The sequence below is a fragment of the Orcinus orca genome, chromosome 3 (assembly GCF_937001465.1).
Source record: "Orcinus orca chromosome 3, mOrcOrc1.1, whole genome shotgun sequence".
Taxonomy (NCBI): domain Eukaryota; kingdom Metazoa; phylum Chordata; class Mammalia; order Artiodactyla; family Delphinidae; genus Orcinus; species Orcinus orca.
Window position 1 is genome coordinate 62,551,310 of NC_064561.1, and position 6,069 is coordinate 62,557,378.

Genomic DNA, 6,069 nt, shown 5'->3' on the forward strand with positions numbered 1-6,069 from the left:
CTGAAAATAGCTATCATTGCATGTAGTAAAATGTGATATTGACTAAAAATTGACTGAAGATCAAATCTTAAAGTGCAAATATGCAAAATTTGAGCCAGCAAAGTTGAGCCTGGTAGAAATAACAGTCATTGAAGAAACTTCACACAACTATATAACAATTGATAAAATTTGATGCAGACAGAACTGCTGGATGACTCAAATCTTCACTCTGAAATTTAAATGAAGAACTAATTCTGTCAGAAATAACCCTGGTAGAGCAGTGGTTAAAAATCCGCCTGCCAACGCATGGGACACAGGTTCAATCCTTTGTCCAGGAAGATCCCACGTGCCGTGGAGCAACTAAACCCATGCGCCACAACCCATGTGCCTGCGTGCCACAACTACTGAGCCTGCACTCTAGAGCCTGTGAGCCATAACTACTGAAGCCCGCGCGCCTAGAGCCCATGCTCCGCAACAAGAGAAGCCACCGCAGTGAGAAGCCCGCGCACTGCAACGAAGAGTAGTAGTAGTAGTGGGGGAAGAGTAGCCCCCACTCGCAGCAACTAGAGAAAACCCGTGTGCAGCAACGAAGACCTGATGCAGCCAAAAATAAATAAATAATTTTTTTAAAAAAGAAACTTTAGTAAATAAAAAAATAGCAAAAAATGAAAAAATACTGTCTAATACAGAAAACGGATCCAGAAAAGTATTGGTGTTTTGGGGGAGGATTATTTATTGGGGTTTATGATTTATTGGACTTTGATCCTGAAAATGCTTTCTCAATGAACATGTTAACAGTGTTGGTATAATTTTGATTCAATGTCAAAAATGCCATTAGGGTCCAAAAAATTAGGGTCAGGATGGGGGTATGGATCAAGGGGTGTACGTGTGTGTGTTTGTGTGCACAAGTGTGTAGAAGTTAGGGAAAAACAAAAGACAGCATGGCCTCAGAAATGGAGTGGCATGTAGATTATCCCCCGTGCTATTAGTAATCTCCTGTTAACCTAACTGATGGGCCAGAGACAGAGTAGTGTACAGGCTTCAGGATCAGGCAGACTTGGGTTAAAAAAGGGTTCCATCACTCACTAGCTGTCACCCTGCAAAAGTCACCACCTCCCCGAGCCTCAGCTTCATCTGAAAGCAAGAATGGCAATAGTACTCACCTCGTAAGGTTATCATGAGGACCCCTTGAGACAATGCCCCTGGCAGGTACCTGGCTTTCAGTCTGCCCTTGGAAGAGATGTTAGCCACCATTACTTGTTATTGTTCTACTTTTTCAGTGTGTCTGTGCTCCCGGAAGTTACTCATACAGCTGGCAGCCAGCTAGATGAATAACTTCTTCTGAATAGGGTCTTCATATCATATTTCTTTACTCACCCTCCCCAGCCCAGTTTCCAGGACCCCAACACAATGCCATGCTTATCATATGATCCCAGTGATTTTTAGCTGTATGTTGAGTGCATATTAAAGAAAGAGAGAAATGAAAGGGGAGAAAGAAAGGGAGTTGGGGGTCAGTGCTGTTAGACATATGCGGTGCATCAAAGGACCGCCAGACAGCTGGTGAGCAGGGGAACACTCCTAGGTGCTAGGTACTAATTAGCTGATGGGTGGGTCAAGGGTTGGAAAAGGCGGGAAACAGTATGTTGTTTACTTCCCAGAATGAGAGGCTGCCCCGAGGCCAGGTTCCCTAACATCGCCACTCCTCCTGGCTCAATTGGTACAAGTGAAGACTATGCTCCTCTCCACCTTGAAGAAGCCCTGGGCTGAGTGAAGAGGAGCTTTGCAGACAGATTTGATACCTAAACTTACAAGTAAGGCTCTGGGCCACTTTGGCCTCAGCTAGCACTCCACTTCCCTGGTCACATCTTCCCTGACACTAAAATACAGCTTAGAAAGACAGCTTAGTGCCCTTACAGTCACTGTAGCTTCCTCAAGCTGCAGCCCCCTCTCTCTTTGATGAGCCTGCGGTGCTGTAATTCTCATCCCCTGACATTTATGGGAGGCTGCGTATTAGCAAAAGGCTTTACAGCCATTTTTATGAGGGCTGCCTCCCTGAGACCTGTCAGGTATAGTCACCCAGGCCAAGCAGAAGGAGAGAGCAAGGGCTGGCGAGTAATGGTCCTCGCCCCCCGGCCCGCAAAGAGCCCAGATCGGAGCCTTGCAGGTGCCACATTTCTTCAATCGCGTGTCATGGCTGATTGGCTTGCCCTCGTTGCCTTGGCAGCTGTCAGTCATCCTCTGCCACGTCTGACTCATCAGTGGGTCCTGAAGGTGCAGCTCCCAAAGGCATCTTCTGTCCATCCATTTCTGCCCATGTCCACGGCACCACTCTGGTCCAGCCTACCTCCAACACAGCCCCTGCCTGGCTCTGCCTCCTAGGCTTGTCCCCTGCCCTACCTTCCATGATCCACACAGGAGACAGAGTGATCCTCTAGATGTTTACTTATTTCTTTCATGTACGCACCTGTAAACTTTCTGATACTTCTGGGAAAATCTTTATGGAAATCGTAGAGCGAAAATGTCCTACTGAAAGAATAATCTCTTTTAACTTTTATTTATTTATATTTTTGGCCGTGCTGGGTCTTTGATGCTGTATGCGGGCTCAGTAGTTGCAGGGGCTTAGTCGCAGCATGTGGGATCTTAGTTCCCCGACCAGGGATCGAACCTGGGCCCCCTGCACTGGGAGTGCAGAATCTTAACTGCTGGACCACCAGGGAAGTCCCAGAATAATCTTTTAAAAACAAAAATAGCGACCTTTCAACAACTTCCTCTATTGGATCAGATTTATTCAGAAGAAAATCTAAGTTCCTTCACAGACTGCAGGGTCCCTGCATGACCCGGCCCCTACCCGCCCCTCTGGCCTTCCCTCGACACTGGTCCCTGCTCCCACGCCAGGTTCAGGGACCCACTTCTCAATCTGCCCACAGAGCCCTGGGCTCTGCTCTCAGCTCAGCTGAGTTTGTCTCAACCTCCCAGTCTCAGCTCACGTGTCACCTCCCAGCCCCCGAGTCTTAAATTGCCTGTTAAGTGCTTTCAGAGCCATCTGAACAAATTTTAAATGTTTCTTATTTGTTGACTTACACATAGTCTGTCTCATTTGCTAGAATGTACATCCCAGGAGAACAGGGACATGTATTTTTTACCGTTGCACTAATGCTTAGCACAGCACCTGCACAGGGTATAGGCAAAGTATACTTATACACAGTAAATGTGTGTTTGAAAATCAAATGAAGGAATGAAGCAATCCACTGACACCGTTCTCCATCTCGAACCCCCTGCTAGTCTTCATCATAATCAGTAGAGGGCAGCAAAGACCCTAAGTTATCTAATTTCTGGGGTTTCCTCCAGAAACTTTTGAAAACTTATTCCCCTTTGCCAAATAGCAGCGTCGTGTTTATCAGGAATTTCAGGGAAATGTCTTGCCTTAAAATTTCTTTCTTCTCCTTATTCCTGAAGCCTTCTCCTCTCTGAGTCATTTACAGGTTTTTTGTTTTGTTTGTTTAAGATTCCAGGGACAATGCTCCTTAGGAGATGATAGCAGATGTTGTATTGACTAAGCCAAAAAGAAACCCAATGGCCTGGAGCCTGTACCTCCCTGCCAGACAAGTTAGTGTGGAAAAAAAGATGCCTCTGTCATCACCGACAGCTGTTCGGGACATAAGGATTTACGGCTCTCCCTTATGGTGTTTGGGGAGGAGCAGGTACCAGCTAGGCAGCTGTTGTTTATGTTTTGAGCATTTGTAAGAGCAAGTTGTGTGTGTGTTTCTAGTTCTGTCTTCTGCTTGGATCTGTTTCTGCTTATTCCATCTTCCCTTTTCTTTTTAACAATCCCCCGCCCAGGGCAGGAACCTCGGCATCTCCTGCCTTTGTGGGCTCCTTCACCAAGAATGCACCCTGAATCCAGGTAATCAGCAGTAGAATCAGCATCCACAGAATCCCAGGATGGTGTTTTCATTTGATCTCTGCCCTACAAATATTTACTGAGCCCTGTGACTTACCAAGCCTGGGTGTGTGCTCTCTGGGTACAGATGCTCCATTTGATTGAAAGAACAGTTACCAGAATCAAAAGGGAGGCAGAGTTTCTCAACCTTAGTGCTATTGACACTTTGGATGAGATAATTCTTTGTTGTGAGAACATTTTAGGATTTTAGCAACATCCCTGGCCTCTCCCCATTAGATACAGGTAGTACTCATCCCCTAAGTTGTGATGACCAAAAATGTTTTCAGACATTGCAAAATGTCCCCGAGGGGCAAATTCCCACTCCCCAGTCTTTTTTGTTTTTTTTAATTGTATTTATTTATTTAATTTTGGCTGCGTTGGGTCTTCATTGCTGCACGCGGGCTTTTCTCTAGTTGCAGTGAGCGGGAGCTACTCTTCGTTGAGGTGTGCGGGCTTCTCATTGCGGTGGCTTCTCTTGTTGCGGAGCACGGGCCCTAGGCTTGCAGGCTTCAGTAGTTGTGGCGCACGGGCTCAGTAGTTGTGGCTTGCAGGCTCAGTAGTTGTGGCGCGCAGGCTTCAGTAGTTGTGGCGAGCAGGCTCAGTAGTTGTGGCGCACGGGCTTAGTTGCTCTGCAGCATGTGGGATCTTCCCGGACCAAGGCTTGAACCCATGTCCCTTGCATTGGGAGGCGGATTCTTAACCACTGCACCACCAGGGAAGTCCCTACCCCTCAATCTTGAAAGCCATTCTTTTAAGGATCATGGTGGAAATCTTTTGGGGTGTCTTTCCAGCCTGAGTCAATGACCCCTTTTTCTCCTAGTTCTGCTCCTCACTATCCCATGCTTGTGTGTTGTGACCTGAAGCCTATGGACTGGGCAGATTGGACATCTGACCCAACTTAGGTCTCTCAGCTTCCTTCCTTTGGGAATTTGAAACTAGGACCCAGGGACTGAGTACCAGCTGGGTTCTTCAGGGGGACAAAACTTAAACGCAAATTTAGAAGATGTGGGCGGATGTATGATAATGTGGGGAACATGAAGCAGAGATATACTACTGCAGAGATAAGAATGAAATAAACTACGGGGATGGGGAATAAATTAGGAGGTAGGGATTAACATATACACACTACTATATATAAAATAGATAACCAACAAGGACCTACTGTATACAGGGAACTATACTCAATATTTTGTAATAACCTATAATGGAAAAGAACCTGAAAAAGAATAGTAATAAAATAGTAACTAAATCATTGTGCTGTACACCTGAAACTAACACAACATTGTAAATCAACTATACTTCAAAAAAAAATGCAATAAACTATGGAGAAACACAGAGGAAGAGGCGGACAGAAGTCACCTCATTCTGGCCCTTTCTGGTTCCAGTACTTCCTAAGGACAGGGTAAACTTCCTGCCTTGGGTAGGAAAGACACTGATAACTAATTCCTCTTTTGTGCTAGGGCAGTTTTTGTTTGCTTTTTTCTGAGTCCTAACTGGTACATTCTCTCTAGCCTGGAAGTGAAATCATAACCAGAAAACATCAGGGATCTAGGCAGTTTAGGGAACTGTTTCTAACCCTCAGGGCAGCTCCACCCACCTCTGCAGATGCGCGCCATTCTCCTTTCTCTACCAAATGGCTTCCTCACCCTCTCTATAGAATTTTTCTTGTCATAACCTTAGCTTGTACATGGCCTGGTGTGTCATGGCCTCAGCTCAACTTCTGGTTTGCTGTCCATTCACTAACAGCAAAGCCAGGCTGGGTTTCTTGGCTCAGATTTCTGAGCAAGAGAGTCTGATTGGCTCATGTGGCAAAACACTATTGGCTGCCCATCCCACAATCATCCCTCCCAATCAGTTTTGTTCAGGTGAACAACCCAAGGTGATGAACCAGAATTGGTTTGTTAAGGGCAATGAGATGTAAAAGGAATCTTCTTGGGAGGCTTATGGAAAGAATTTTATCCTTGATACAAGAAGGCAAAGCCCAAGGAGGAGCTAGTCCATCCCCTTCCTGCCTACTTTGGATATGTCATGTGAGGACATGATATATGAAGCCATGGCAGCCATTTTGCAACCATGAAGTAAAGCCAAGAGACTTAGAGAGGAACTGGCAGAATCGGGCTACAAAGCCTTGAGCTGACAAATTAACCAAC